Source organism: Hibiscus syriacus, unplaced genomic scaffold, assembly GCF_006381635.1.
Source record: "Hibiscus syriacus cultivar Baekdansim isolate YM2019G1 unplaced genomic scaffold, ASM638163v2 tig00110384_pilon, whole genome shotgun sequence".
NCBI classification, from domain to species: Eukaryota; Viridiplantae; Streptophyta; class Magnoliopsida; order Malvales; family Malvaceae; genus Hibiscus; species Hibiscus syriacus.
In genome coordinates this window covers 8326124-8343772 of record NW_024062715.1, presented here as the reverse complement: position 1 = coordinate 8343772, position 17649 = coordinate 8326124, and positions in this window count along the sequence as shown.

Here is a 17649-nt window from a genome sequence, read left to right as displayed (position 1 = left end):
ACTTGTTTCTTGATCGGTCTTGGTGGGGTATTTTATTAGGGGTTGAAGATAATGGTTACCTCGAAGGGGGGGTAAGTATTATATTCTTCTTATATTGCATTTTGATTAATTTTTTTTAAATTATTAATAAATTCACTAATATATTTATTTATTTATTTTATAAAATAACATATTGATGCATGAGTGTCACGTCTTCTAATAATAAGGAAATTGAAGAAAAGAGGTACTCGATAGACTATTATGCCGACGTCTTTTAACGCAGCTCACTTGAACGATCAGAGAGATGCTTCATATAAGTTGGCTAATGGAAAAGCTAAACTTTATCCTGCGTGGTGGGAGGTCGATAAGGTTAGTATTTATTTTTTTTAATATTTTAAAGGTTTTCATAAATTTTATTTGATGTGCGCAATTATTTATGATTGCAGGTGTTTATCCCTATTTTGGAACATCATCATTGGCTTCTCGTCGAGCTTCAGCTCCCATCCCTGAAGACAATAGTATATGACAGCATGTTGAATTACATACCATTGTTTGATTTGAGAGATATTATTACAAAGAGATGGAGCGATCATTTGGCTAAATACTTGAATGCGATTGATTATTGGACAAAATCTGGAAACAAGAAGCCAAAGAAGTTCAAATTTACAATGATCAGAGACGAGACTGCGCCACAACAAACGCAGGGAGCCAGAGGGGATTGTGGTCCTCTAGTATGCTTGTGCTTGGAACGTTTGACGACAGGAAGTATACAATATCTACCTCCCACATATAGAGATAGAGCTGCAGTAGGTGTAACACCCCAACTCGTATCCGACTCGGATACGAATCCGAGGTATCACATTGACCTTTTTAAAACATGTACTTGTATAAAATAGTGAGTAATTTAAAACTTTTATAACATATAAATGACTCATTTACATAAAAGACATTTTCATTATTACAAAACCAATCAGAGCATGTATCTTTCACTTATTATTTACATATAACTATTCGAAACATTTATAAAAATGTTCATAGCTTAAACAATAGATTCTTTTGAAAAACATGCCAACTAGAACTTTATATACTAAAATACATATTATTCACATCTTTTCTGATCTGACCTTTAGTAAGAAGAACTGACCTGTCTTGCTCTACATTACTCTTTACTCTTATCGAAACCTACGTGTAAATCACTTACACGCTAAGTCAAAGACTTAGTGAGGCATATAAACATATAAGGTAAACGGTAACTAATAATCATACCTAAACAATTACTACTATCATTTCATACCACTCATACTTTTACATGTAACCAATATATGCATACATATCTGTCATTATCATTCATATCTCTTATCTCATGTTCCTATGATCTCTTATGTCCATATCATATAACATATACCATAACCAATTGCACATATACATATCATGTCATGTACACTATATATATATATACTATCATAAAACACGTACACCCAAGCAATTATTATATTATCATCTTCATTTCTTTCTTATTTTATAACTATCATTGATTCCTTTCATCATATGGTCTTATAAGTTACCATTTGTACAATCAATATCACACATGAAATTCCACAAGGAAACAAACATATTATCATATCACTTTATTAATATTATCTATTTAATAGCCCATGATACTCATGTGAGAACTAAAGATATGCGAGTACATAGAGGTTGTGCACTAATGCTGTCACCACAGCTCATATAATTGTACCGAAGTGCCACATATAATTGCACCAGAGTGCCGCGTAGAATTGCATCGTAGTGCCATATAATAATGTCCATAAGGACCACATATCATTCCTTAAGAATCATATACATATACTAGGGATCAAATATGTGTCTCATCAGACTTCACACATGTTCCAAAGAATACATATATGTCCGAAGGACCACATATCATTCCTTAAGAATCATATACATATGCCAAGGATCAAGTATGTGTCTCACCAGACTTCACACATGTTCCAAAGAATACATATATGTCCCGAAAGACCACATAGACCCTCGACTCTTGGCATGCCAACTATACCCCTAGCTCTCATGACACATAACATGTGCATTATCTTTTAACAGAGTTCACATTACTTGTCATTTCTCTTCTGTCACATACCACATGTATGTGTAACCATGTATTCCATATAATATCACATGTTCATATAAGCTCATAGCTTCTTTCACATAGCTCACTATCATATTTTCATATCATATATCTCTTATAATAGATTCTTATATCATCATTTGTTTCCTTTCTACCTATTCATAATCACATAACATATATAAAGCATATAATTATCTTTAGTCATGCATACATACAATCAATGTAATACAGATAATCACATATAATTATAACAACACATAATCATGTCCATGACTTCATGCATATTACTCTAGAAAATAGACTCATCGCAAGTCTTATTTCCATTAAACACTACATATCACTAGTATGCACTCACCTTGGCCTCACTAGTCAATTTCAATCTCTTATCTTTCCCTTGATCGATCTTACTTGCCAAATGTTCCGGAATTGCTTTACGCGCAGAATCTACATAAATGTACATTTTGAGGCAATCATTAGATACCTACACCTTGCAATTGGATACTAGCAACTTAAACGAACTTATTAAACCAATATTCACATTTTTCCTTTAGGGGGAATCGGTTCCCTACTATGGGGGGTATCGATTCCCTCATGACATTCTAGAAATTTTTATTCGTTTGAAGGGGTATCGGTTCCCCTTGAATGGGTACCAATTCCCCTTGCCCATAAATCATATTTTTTAGCTCGAAAATCACTTCATTTTTAGCTCAACACTTCATACTTCACTCCCTTTAATTACACATACTTAAACTCATTTCTACTCCATAATCACTTCTTTAAACTCAAAATTCTATCATTTACATGGCATTCAAGAATCACACTAAATTTCCAACATGTTCTAAAACACATTCTATCACTTCATATCTCTTAATTTAACCCTTGACAAGTCAAATTAAACTTCAAAATCTATTAACTCCTTCTTTTTCAAAAATTCACTTAAAAACTTATTTTTCTTAATTTCTCATAACTTGCTAATCTTTGAGTTTTAAGGAACCTAAAGCTTTCCTTAATCTTTCTTAACATCCCAAGAATCAAAACAAGCTTTAAAACGAAAGAATTAACCAACTGAAGACCCACTTACCTTATACAAGGCTTCACGGTGGAGAGGAGGAAGAAGAAGACTGAAGAATACTCTGGAGAAATTATCTCCTTTCCCACGTTTTTATATCCCTTAAAAGAGAATAAAAATCTTCTCTTAGAAAAGACCATAATACCCTTGTTATTTCCAAACTTTATAATTAAATCCAACATCAACTTTCTTCAATTAAATCCATGAACTTTTAACTTATTTCGAAATCGAGCACATAGTTTTTAAAATTTGCAATTTAGTCACTGACCCTGATTTAGGATGTTACAAATCTCCCCTCCTTTAAAGAAAATTCGTCCTCGAATTTTCACTGCACACAATTATAAGAACATATCTTCTAACGTTCTCATGCTGCATTCTGAACTTAATCTTTTGTATCATCTTTAATAACTTGGTTCTTATCTTTTCAATTATTCGACTACCTTTTTACTTTATATCTCCTATCATGTAACTTATCAGATAGACAATAACTTAATTCTTATTACTCAAACTCATAAATCAATCAAATTCCTTGTCAATCTTCAATTTTCTTTCAAGAATCACCAAACTTTTATTTCATCCTTATTTGACTGACTCCAAAACTTCCTTAATACATATAAATCTTTATTCATTTTTCTGACTACATCCACTTGACCAAGAAACATAACCTTAATCTTTCTCATAACTGATTAAACATACACTTTGCATAACTAACAATTCTCATATTACCTGACATACCTTTCTTACTTCTGGTTAAACTTATAACCTATATCTCAACAATCTTTATCACATCTAATTCTTTAAACTTCATCCTTTTATTTTCTTCATAACTCAAAATCTTCTTATACACCAATCATATCTTTCTTTCATGTTCACATACTCTTTCCTATCACTTAAACTTATCTCTGATTACTAGTCTTTATTATCTTTATAACTTTACTAATCAACTTCACTTATACAAAACCTCATTCTTATTGTATCTTGCTTGTATTTTCTTCCTTCAAAATTTCTTTAAAACACATAAATATTTATTTCCTTGCCTAAACATATCTATATGATCAAAATATACAACCACATCCATATTCGTATCTCATTTGATTAACTTACTTTATGTTTCCTTCAAATCTGATAATTCTAACATCCATGCCACTATAGCTAATTAATAACAACTTTTCAATCTAGGGCATAAGCCCTGATCAAATTAATCTTACACATCATTTCAGTTAAAATCCACCCAGTGTAATCCACTTATTGAACCCATACTCTCATTCATATACAGTATTATGCCTTGTCTCCTTTATTACCTTTCATTTCAATGATTAAAATACATAACCATATCTCAATCCACACCATACATAATTAGCTTACCCTGAAATCATCTTCAAATCATTTAACTTTAATACACTACTATTTTATAACTCTGTTAGTCAACATCGATTCTTCCAATCTAAAACATAAACCTTCATCGAACCATTCATATACATTCTTTGCAGTAAGAATTATTTCAACAATAATTTACTCAACTAATCAAATAAAGATTCAATCTCATACACCATGTCACTTCCATTATTCAAGCTTAACATTCTAACTTCCTTTATTTATAAACTGATCATTGATGTACCTATACTTAAACTCTTCTTATCAATCCTTAGTTTTACTCAAACATTTGAATTCTCACTTCCTTCACTTTATCACTTTACTATAATCACAGTATACAACTGTATCCAGATTCACTTTATATTTAGCTATCATAACCTACCATATCTTGAAATCTTGAAATTTCAATACATTCCGTCCCATAATCTTGTTAGCCCACGCTAACTCTTTCCATCTTAAATACAAAAACAGTATCGACTTCACTTGATACATTTAAAATACTTCTTATCATTCACATTATTTAATTTCTAGCAAAACACTTAATTCATTCCTTGATCTTTATCCATTTATCCTTTTTATAATCCGCATTGTCTTATACATAACTAAACCATATCATGTTCTTCATACTCCCATGCTCTTTTATATCACATATATTTATCCTTAACTATCACTCATTATCACATTTTCATTACTTTGATGGTCAACTTTACTTGCACAAAACCTTATTCTTTACCATTCTTATACTTATGTTTTCTTCACTTGTTTAAAAAAAATCACCAGATTTCAATACTCATCTAATCCATTTAAAATACTTTTTCTGCTTCGATTTACATAACTTCTAAAAGAGCTTTTAACCCAATTCACCAGGGTTGTCTTTAACCCTGACTTATCCTCAATTAACTCTTTGTTTAATCTTTCAAGATCAAACCTACTGTTGGAGTCTGTCGAACTCTCATCTGATTTGATTCTCTGACGGAGAATACAACTAATTCATGTCTGGTTTAAAGTTGAACCAGAATCTCTACCTTTCTTTGATGGTGCTAAAATTCTATGAAGCACTAATTCTCTTAATCATCAGAGATTTTATTTCTCCAAACTTTTCATTCTGAGCTTTTTCCCTCTAAAGCTTTAACACAATTAACCATTTCTTGAAACGATAACAAATTCAAAACCAGTAACACTCTTTTAATTTAAGGCGCAAGTCCTAACAACAAATCACATGCATCATTTTCAGTCGGAATTAACTCAGCAACAATTCTGCTTAGCTTAATAAACTTATAATCATACTTATACAAGGTGTAATTCCCTTGTTTCAAGCTCGTGTATTCCAGTTTCATCTGTCTTATAAACTGTTCATCAATGCACTTATTCTTGAACTCTTATACAATTTTAATCACATCATTTAATCTTTTAACGTTCTTATGGTGACAATTGTCCACCATACTCTAACTTACCAAAGTAGTAACAAAACTACTCAATTCAACATCTCCACTTTGAAGAAATGAAAACCTTCTATCATATCATTCAACCAAAGGTCTATAACAATAGAACCTTCCTCAAATCCACCCTTGAACTTGGGTGCTCGCAACTTTATTAACTAATTTGATACATTCATTCTATGAGTTAAAGAAGTATAAATTGAAAACACATCAGAACATTCTTCAACATGAAGAATAATTTTCCAAATTTTATACAGGCATTTCCTGAAGTGTTCGCTCTTCTCCCTGCCTGGCCAGGGCAGGTGAATGCTATTACCTTCAGGTTCATTACCTTTCACTTCTTTCGAAGCTCTTATTATCATACTTCTATTATCACATAATAATCTATTTTTATTAGCAAGACAACATACTCCTTACACTATCAGATCAGAATTTTTCACTTTGAGTTGGCATGTACACTTTTTTTAAAAAACACTTATGACTTCGATTTAAGCCTAGAATCAGCTAAACCGTAGCTCTGATACCATTAAATGTAACACCCCAACCCGTATCCGACTCGGATACGAATCCGAGGTGTCACATTGACCTTTTTAAAACATGTACTTGTATAAAATAATGAGTAATTTAAAACTTTTAAAACATATAAATGACTCATTTACATAAAAGACATTTTCATTATTACAAAACCAATCAGAGCATGTATCTTTCACTTATTATTTACATATAACTATTCGAAACATTTATAAAACTGTTCATAGCTTAAACAATAGATTCTTTTGAAAACATGCCAACTAGAACTTTATATACTAAAATACATATTATTCACATCTTTTCTGATCAGACCTTTAGTAAGAAGAACTGACATGTCTTGCTCCACATTGCTCTTTACTCTTATCGAAACCTACGTGTAAATCACTTACACGCTAAGTCAAAGACTTAGTGAGGCATATAAACATATAAGGTAAACGGTAACTAATAATCATACCTAAACAATTACTACTATCATTTCATACCACTCATACTTTTACATGTAACCAATATATGCATACATATCTGTCATTATCATTCATATCTCTTATCTCATATTCCTATGATCTCTTATGTCCATATCATATAACATATACCATAACCAATTGCACATATACATATCATGTCATGTACACTATATATATATATACTATCATAAAACACGTACACCCAAGCAATTATATTATCATCTTCATTTCTTTCTTATTTTATAACTATCATTGATTCCTTTCATCATATGGTCTTATAAGTTACCATTTGTACAATCAAATATCACACATGAAATTCCACAAGGAAACAAACATATTATCATATCACTTTATTAATATTATCTATTTAATAGCCCATGATACTCATGTGAGAACTAAAGATATGCGAGTACATAGAGGTTGTGCACTAATGCTATCACCATAGCTCATATAATTGCACCGAAGTGCCACATATAATTGCACCGGAGTGCCGCGTAGAATTTCACCGTAGTGCCATATAATAATGTCCATAAGGACCACATATCATTCCTTAAGAATCATATACATATACTAGGGATCAAGTATGTGTCTCATCAGACTTCACACATGTTCCAAAGAATACATATATGTCCCGAAGGACCACATATCATTCCTTAAGAATCATATACATATGCCAAGGATCAAGTATATGTCTCACCAGACTTCACACATGTTCCAAAGAATACATATATGTCCCGAAAGACCACATAGACCCTCGACTCTTGGCATGCCAACTATACCCCTAGCTCTCATGACACATAACATGGGCATTATCTTTTAACTGTTCACATTAATTGTCATTTCGCTTCTGTCACATACCACATGTATGTGTAACCATGTATTCCATATCATATCACATGTTCATATAAGCTCATAGCTTATTTCACATAGCTCACTATCATATTTTCATATCATATATCTTATAATAGATTCTTATATCATCATTTGTTTCCTTTCTACCTATTCATAATCACATAACATATATAAAGCATATAATTATCTTTAGTCATGCATACATACAATCAATGTAATACATATAATCACATATAATTATAACAACACATAATCATGTCCATGACTTCATGCATATTACTCTAGGAAATAGACTCATCGCAAGTCTTATTTCCATTAAACACTACATATCACTAGTATGCACTCACATTGGCCTCACTAGTCAATTCCAATCTCTTATCTTTCCCTTGATCGATCTTACTTGCCAAATGTTCCAGAATTGCTTTACGCGCAGAATCTACATAAATGTACATTTTGAGGCAAATCATTAGATACCTACACCTTGCAATTGGATACTAGCAACTTAAACGAACTTATTAAACCAATATTCACATTTTTCCTTTAGGGGGAATCGGTTCCCTACTATGGGGGTATCGATTCCCTCATGACATTCTGGAAATTTTTGTTCGTTTGAAGGGGTATCGGTTCCCCTTGAATGGGTACCGATTCCCCTTGCCCAGAAATCATATTTTTAGCTCGAAAATCACTTCATTTTTAGCTCAACACTTCATACTTCACTCCCTTTAATATTCCTAACTTTCATACACATACTTGAACTCATTTTTACTCCATAATCACTTCTTTAAACTCAAAATTCTATCATTTACATGGCATTCAAGAATCACACTAAATTTCCAACATGTTCTAAAACCCATTCTATCACTTCATATCTCTTAATTTAACCCTTAACAAGTCAAATTAAACTTCAAAATCTATTAACTCTTTCTTTTTCAAAAATTCACTTAAAAACTTATTTTTCTTAATTTCTCATAACTTGCTAATCTTTGAGTTTTAAGCCACCTAAAGCTTTCCTTAATCTTTCTTAACATCCTAAGAATCAAAACAAGCTTTAAAACAAAAGAATTAACCAACTGAAGACCCACTTACCTTATACAAGGCTTCACGGTGGAGAGGAGGAAGAAGAAGACTGAAGAATACTCTGGAGAAATTATCTCCTTTCCCACGTTTTTATATCCCTTAAAAGAGAATAAAAATCTTCTCTTAGAAAAGACCATAATACCCTTGTTATTTCTAAACTTTACAATTAAATCCAACATCAACTTTCTTCAATTAAATCCATGAACTTTTAACTTATTTTGAAATCGAGCACATAGTTTTTAAAATTTGCAATTTAGTCACTGACCCTGATTTAGGATGTTACAGTAGGCTTGTGGTTTCGGCATTATATGGCCAGATCGATATATACGAGACGCTGCCTACCTGCATCCGCGTGCTAAAAGTTGTACATAAACAATTGGTAAGTTTGAGCAAGTGTTTAACATATATACTATTTAATTTGTTTGAAAATATTTGGTTAAGTACCTAGAATTCAGTAATTTACTGTTTGTTGGTTTTAGATGTATAGAAAGTGTTGTTTGAGCAAATATTTGGTTTCTGCAGGTTAATCCTAAAGTGAGCTGCGTGAAATGTATTTGTGCATAAACAACAGTCTGGGGTACACTTTTTTTTCTTTGTTTAATTGAATTTTACATTGAAAGTTGATTTGTTTAATTGATGAGGAAATAAGATTTATTTTTTGATTAATTGATTTGTAAAAGTTGATTTGTTTAATTTGATTTGTAAATAAGAATTATTTTTTGCTTGTTTAATTGATTTGTAACGTAAAAGTTGGATTGTTGTTTCTAAAAAATTCAATCTGCATTATATTTGAAGGCTAAAAATACCTGTTGAAGGTACAAATTCGCAAAGTGAAAGTCAAATTCATAACACGAAATAAGCGTTGCGATAGTCAAATTCGCAACGTGAAAGTTAAATTCGCAACGTAATTTTCTGTTTGCGAATTTGACTTTCGCGTTGCGAATTTGACTATCGCAACGCTTATTTCGCGTTAAAAATTTGACTTTCGCGTTGATCGCAACATACAACATCAAGGTATATACAACATCAAACACATTCCAAGCTATAAATACAAGCTAAGGACACTTGAAGAAGCAAGAGAACAACAATCCAAAAAATCAAACACAAGAGAAAATCCCAACATGATAATAATTGAACATATCATATCAATGTTCAAACTCAAGTTGTAGATTTTGATTTCCTTTTGCTTGGCACCATATGAGATTTGGATTTTGATTTCCTTTTGCTTGGCACCATATGAGCTTTGGATTTTGATGAGCATCAGAAGTATTTCGGACTTATGATTTGGGTGGTACTCAGAAGCATTTCGGACTTATTATTTTTGTTATTATTACAAGTTGTAGCCCTCAATTATCGGGATTTTTAGTTGTCATTTGTTGCATTTCTCGTATACCACCCAAATCAAACGCCCGAAACGTTTCTGACGCTTTAAAGTTGACCAAAAAAATACGATGGTCGGGATTTCCCTCGCGTTTAAAGTTGAAAAAAAACAATGGAAATTAGGAATAATCAATGATAACATGCATATTGGCTTGGGCTAATATTTATAGTGGAGCCGAAATTTATATTGAAATTAAAACTCAAATTGAAATTTAAATTCAAACTCCAATTACATATGAAATGAATTTGAAATGCAGTGTTAAATTGAACATGGAAATTGCATAATTGATTCATACTGTTCAAGTAACATGCTTTATGAACCATCAAGCTAAAAGACAATATTGATTGAGTTTAAAGTTGAGTTGTGAGTTGATGGGGTTGTCACACTTGTCACATGGTTGGAATAAAGTACTCACATAGAAGAGATAGATTGTTTTGTTATACACAGCCCATCTCATCTGAATGAAAATATACATACAATATAATCAAACCAAAACATACAAGCTAAGGACACTTGGTCTCAAGGTATATACAACATCAAACACATTCCAAGCTATAAATACAAGCTAAGGACACTTGAAGAAGCAAGAGAACAACTATCTAAGCAATCAAACACAAGAGAAAATCCCAACATGATAACAACTGAATATATCATAGCAATGTTCAAACTCAAGTTACTAATGAATGTCTAACTGAAAATGTATACATTCACACATAAAATACACATAATACAACGTTTGCATTTAAAAATCACCTAAGTTAATAAGTCCCAAAAGGTGAAGCCGGTTGTGATTAGGATTTTGATTTTGATTGCGATTTTGATTTCCTTTTGCTTAGCATCATATGAGCTTTGGATTTTGATGATGATCCATTTTTTGGTAGAGGAAAAGATGATTGTGATGGCACTGGTGATCCACAGATCAACCTTGTATGACCACTTTCCTTGCACCGACTACATGTCGATATCCTCTTCTCTTCACCCTTAGACGGTATACGATCGTGATTTTTTGGTCAGCCAGGTAGCCTGCTGTCCATGACTGGTGGCAAAACTGTTTGTAAATCATCTGGTATGTCCCACTCAGAAGGATGTGGACATGGGTAGACAATCTCGGCATAAGTCTGTCGATATACTTCTGTAGTGTAGCAATCAATAGCTTATGCGCTTGAATCATCTTTGTTTAGATGAAGAGCAACTTTTATAACATGGCCACACGGATAACTAGATGTTTGTCATTTCTTACAACTACACGTCTTTGCATTTAGATCGACAAGCCCATTTAAGTTATTATTCAATACTTCAAACAAAGTGTTTGAACATGGTTCAACTCTCCAGGACGTTGACTTCACAACACGTTTCGTTATCTTTTTTTCAGTCCATGGTGTAACACGACGTTACAATGTTCCTGTAAATTTAAATAAATAATACTTAGTAAAATATATGATAAGTTACGAATTTAAAGAAATAATACATGCATGGTTTCTTTTCTTGTAGTACCACTGTTGAATAGAGGCTCGAGAAAACTCCATTAACATAGTAATAGGTAATTTCCTGGAATGACGACTTAGAGCGTTGATTGATTCTGCACTATTAGACGTCATGAAACCATATCTTGCTCCAAGTTGATATACTCTTGACCATCTTTCAAACCCGACATCTTCTAGTGTTTGAGCACATTGAGGCAAAACATGTCTTAAACAATTTATATGCTTATTAAAATCCACTTCCCGATAAGCTTTTACAGCCTTCCAGTATGTCCATTTGTGATTTTTTATACCAGCAGACCTTGATTTTAGATTTCTGTACAAATGAACACCACAAAGTCCATGAAAAGCATCTGAGAAACACCTTCTAACAGCGTTGTCAATTGAGTTTGCCCTATCGGATATGATTATTAGATTGCTAATAGGACCTATACAATCCCTAAGATGGCCCATAAACCATGTCCATGAATAAGAGGTTTCAGATTTGCCAACCCCGTAAGCTATTGGCAGTATCCCATTGTTAGCATCCCATTGTTAGCATCCATTGCTACTGCTAATAAGTTTATTCCAAGATATCGACCTTTCAAATGTGCTCCATCAACTATAATAACTGGGCGCATACGATTTGGCTATCCAAGCTTGAGAATATGAGATACTAATCTTGAACCGATCATTCATGTCAGTCATAATTTCATGTCCCCGATATACCCTTCCATTCAAAAACATTAACTCAGCCAGAAAACCACTCAACACCTTTTTGTTTGCCTGTCTATGGTGAAGAAAAACTTGGGTTATTGAACATGTATGTTTATCAATAAAAGTCCTAACTTGAAACATTTCGCAATCTTTTATCCTTTTTGCAATCATACGCCACGTACAATTTTTGTCAATCATACACCTTGTTTCGAAACGATCTTTGCTTGATTTGTTAACTCTTAGTTGATAGCCATCTTCCACACATTTCATATACAAAAGCTATCTTCAAGTTTTCCTTTGTATCAAAATAATCATCTTTCTTGATACGAATAACTTTTGTGTAACAATCAACTGATATCTTTACCAACTCTTCTTCCGGTATATGAAGTAATTCTGGCATATTCCAGTTATACTCCCGTGGCATTTTCTTATTTTTCTTTTCTTCGGGGACTTCTTCTTCTTCTTCTTTTTCTTCAGGGTTATATGAATTACAGAATGGATGTTCAACATGTTCATTCACAGTCGTAACTTCCTCCTCATTATCATCAACAACATCTTCCTCGGCAGCGGCTGTTTCATCATCAAAATTCGGGTATTGACCAATATCAAAATCATTACATGCAGGGTCTGTTTCTTCTTCCATCACATCATCAAAATCCAAGTATTGACCAAGATCAAAGTCTGGGTATTTACCAAGATCAAATTTCGAATACTGACTAGTACTCATAATTTTTTCTGTTGGCTCATAATCGTCTAACTGGTCAATACGAAAACCAGAATTTGGTGCTGAAAGTTTATTAGGATTTGGATTAGGAAAAGGTTGTGGGTTTTGAGATTGTGTTTTGATATTGTGTTTGGTATTGGAAATGTGGTGAAACAAAATTTGCTTGGTGATGAAATTGTGGTGGAACCATTAAATTTTGGGTTGAAGAACTTAGTTGATTACTACCCGCTACTGACCCAACTTCACTACTTCTAGGTTCAACAACATACAATGTAACATCATCTTCTTGCGAAACACTAATATAAGCAATGAATCGTTCAACATCTTCATTGTCGGTTAACATATAAACTTTACCTTTTCTCAGATAAGATAGACTAAATCCACTTAGAGGCTCTAAATTCAATTTCTTTACAACACGTAACATTAGAGTTTCATAAGTTAACTTTTTTAATGACAATTTTAGTTGAAATATTCATGGGTAAAGGCACATATTGTAAAACACCATGAACATTCTCCCATGACCCTCCAAAACACAAATCTATCCAAACATGATCAACATTAGATGATTTCATTCTAAAAATTATAAATTAATTTACTAAACAAACGAGCTATAAACTAGATATCATCACTAACTTAGAGAAAAACATACCTTTATTAAGTTGATAGTTGATAATTTGGGAGAGAAATCATTGAAAAATTATATAGAAATAAAATTATGTAAAAAAAATAGAGATGGGGAAGAATGTCGTTGGATATAAGAACGGATGTCGCTGGAGAGAGTGATAGATGGAGATGGAATGAGTTGCGATTTAGGGATTTAGGTTATGAGTTGTTGTTGCTGCGTTGTTATATACCCAAAACATTTGTGTTGCGAAACTAAAACCTGTTGCGAATTTGAAATTCAGTTACGAATTTGAAATTCAGTTGCGAATTTGAAATTCAGTTGCGAATTTGAAATTCAGTTGCAAATTTGACTTTCGCGTTGTGAATTTGACTATAGCGTTGTGAATTTGGAAAAGCGCAATGCGATTTACATATTCGCGTTGCGAAATTGGAAACTGTGTTGCGAAATTGGAATTCGCGTTGCGAATTTGTTGGTCATTTTGGCAAATCCAAAAAAAGTTGATTAAATTCATATATTATAAGACATTTTTTGTCACTGATGTTATTTTCTCATGAAATTATTGCAATTTTGTATTGAAAGTATCTCAAAAAGGTTAAAAGGGGCCGAGAGTGTTGCAACTTAAAATGCTTAGCTTTAGCTCAAGTGGTTAAGCTCCATGCTCTCCCATAAGTATGCTAGAAAGGAAACGTTAATTAGAGCTTTAATGGATTTGAAAGGTTCGGAAATTTGAAAGTTTCAAAAAGTTGTTTTTAATTTTAAATTTTGTTTGGTTTGAAAGGAAAATAAGGTGAGAAAATTATAGATTTGATTTGAGAGTATTGTTGATAATGTCCTGAAATGAAGGAAAGATTTATTTAATTTTTGAGGATTACCATAATTGAAATAGAATTCGTCAGACACACTTTTATTCTTTTAATCATTGTTGGAATGAGTGGTATATCGAAATTCATTATTGAATATATTGTCCTTATTAAAAAAATATTAAAAATGTCAAAGACATCTTTATGATTAATCTCTTATAAAAGTTTAGTTTTAATCCTAATACAATTATTAATATAAGACTTTAACTTTCCTTTAAAGTTAAACTAAAAATCAATAAAAACTAATTTTAAGGGGTTAATTATGAAGAGATTCTTGAAAATTATAATATTTTTAATAAGGAGAATTTATTTAATTAAATATTGTAATACATTTACTCTAAAAAATTATGTTATTGATAATATTGTATTCGAATTTTCTTTCTACAATTAGATTTTATTACATTTGTTTGTGGATGAGCGTAAATATTTTATATACAATATATATTAAAATAGTTTTAAAAAAATTAATGATGCAGTTAGCTCGTGACCTGAGGTTTGGTGATGGGCGTGAAATAGGTTGGGCTGGGCCTGGCATTCTTGCAAAACTAATTAGACTTCCATGACTTTCACGCATTTTCTCAGCACCCAAACGGGGGTTGGAGAAGCTGGCTCTTTTCTTTTTCTTTTCAGATAATTCATTGGTTGGATCGAAGAAAAGGGTCAAAACTTGAGATTCGTACAATTTGGTTACAACAAAATTTGAGATTCGTACAATTTGGTTACAGTCATGTCCTTCCAAACAAGGTACAAGTGCATTTAATCTAACGTTTTAGACAAAGTTTATTGTTCAAAACTTACTATCAATGTAATGACAATGTCCTAAAAAGCACAGAAACATCATGACAAAACAAACAATGGATGTTACTCCATTCGAACCTTTTTTTTTGGTTGAATACCGAATAATGACAAAGTGGACTCGATGAAGAGAGCTTATTTGACGAGGAAAACAAGTATTACAAACAAATGATTGGGATTAGGCGTGGGTTGTTTTCTTATTATACCCCAAAGTGTAATTTGGTGTGAAATAACCAAATAATTCATTGATTGTAGCATTTTGCTTTTGTTTGGACGACATGGTGTTGGGACATTATTGTCGTGTTCTCCTCAAAAACATGGACACATCTTCTACATTTTGTTTTCTTTTGTGAATTTTCTCTAGAAAATGATAGAAAGTTGCTGCTTTTTCTATTGCATACGAGACTACTTGGTGAAATGTTTTGTGTGGCTTGAAAGATCAGTCGGTCACTTGTTTTCTTCACCAAAATCAGTTTAAAGTTACTCAAACAATGTACATCAAACCATAAACTAATGAATTGGACCGACCGACCAACCCTTCTAACTTGAAACAATGAAAACACGAGACAATCATTTACTAAGGGATGGATCGAGGGGATGATAAGGACAGTCGTTCTTCTAAAATTTAATTTTAGATTCTTTATATTTTATTGTTGATATATTTTCATCATTTAAAATTTTATAAATTTATTTTATCCTAAAATTATACGAATAAATTTATCTAATATATAATTACGTGACTATCTTTACATTTACTTGTATGCATAACATGGTATAACGTACATATACATTTATTTATTTGAATGGAGTGTGTAATAATGGTGGAAACAATTAAGGGAAGAAGAATGGGCTAATACCTAAGAGCGCATATCCAAAATGTGATGAGTCGCTCATAAAATGGTCTTAATAATTAGATTAATTATTACATTTTTAAGAGATTTTGAATTCCAATAATTATATTTATGAGTATACATATATATCATTAATCATTAAAAATATACTAAATATATAATATCTTATAATTATTTTGTAATATTAAAAGATGATAAGCCCAAAGAAATAACATCGTCACACCTCGACTTTTGTGCTTATTATACTATTAACGGATTTATATATTTATATATAATATTGTACCTGTAACCCACATCTCGCTAGTTCACCGTGCTCATATTTTTAATCACGGTAAACTAACAGTTCATCATTCAACTATTAATGTGTTTATATTTCTATAACTGAATTAAAAAAAAAGTTTTAAACTAACAATTCATCATTTTTTTTGCTCTCCCGGTTCTAAGGTTTTATCTTGACTAATCCGATCCACCCTCGTCGTACATCTAACTTTGGTTGGTGAGTCTCTAAATAAGGATTTTCTGCATATACAAGGACAAGAACTTGAGACCTTACTTAAGCGATATCAAGCTGATTGCCACTTGAACATAGGGGTGTTCATAATTTGATTAGAACCGAATTAACCGACCAAAACAAAATTCCAATTGATTAATTGGTCGGTTAATATTGGGTTCGGTCGGTTAACGATTAATGGTTTTTTTTCAAACTCCGTTTCAATTAATTCGATTCGAAATCGATTAATTAATTGAATTAACTGAAATTATTAAATATTTAATATATTATATTATTTAGCTTTAGGATTGTTTAAACTTCGGTTTTAACCGAATAAACCAAAAATATTTAATATTTAATATATAATATACATTATTATATATTATTTATAAGTTTTGGTTAACCGGTCAATTAACCGAACTTAATTAGGTTCGGTTAAATTTTTTAAAAAAATTCGATTCGATTAACGATTAAAAGAAAAAATTCAATTAATAAAATGTGAGTATTTTGATTTAGTCGGTTAACCGAATTAACCGTTTGAACACTACTACTTCCAGCAACCCGTGTCGGTAACAATTCATCATATTTTTAAATGCATGAAGGAACTAAAATAGAATATCTTATTCTCTGTTATATAATATAATAATGTTAAAGAATCATTTGAGAAGATTAATGTAAACTGAAACTTGGGGAGGAGATGTAATTTGAGTGGGCGGTGAATAAATGATTCCGATGTGGACAAAAATCTTTTCACATTCCAATTCAATCCAGCGAAGAACATATTGTAAGAGCGAGCCGGCAGGAAATCAAAAGTGAAAAGCAGTCAACAAAAGAGC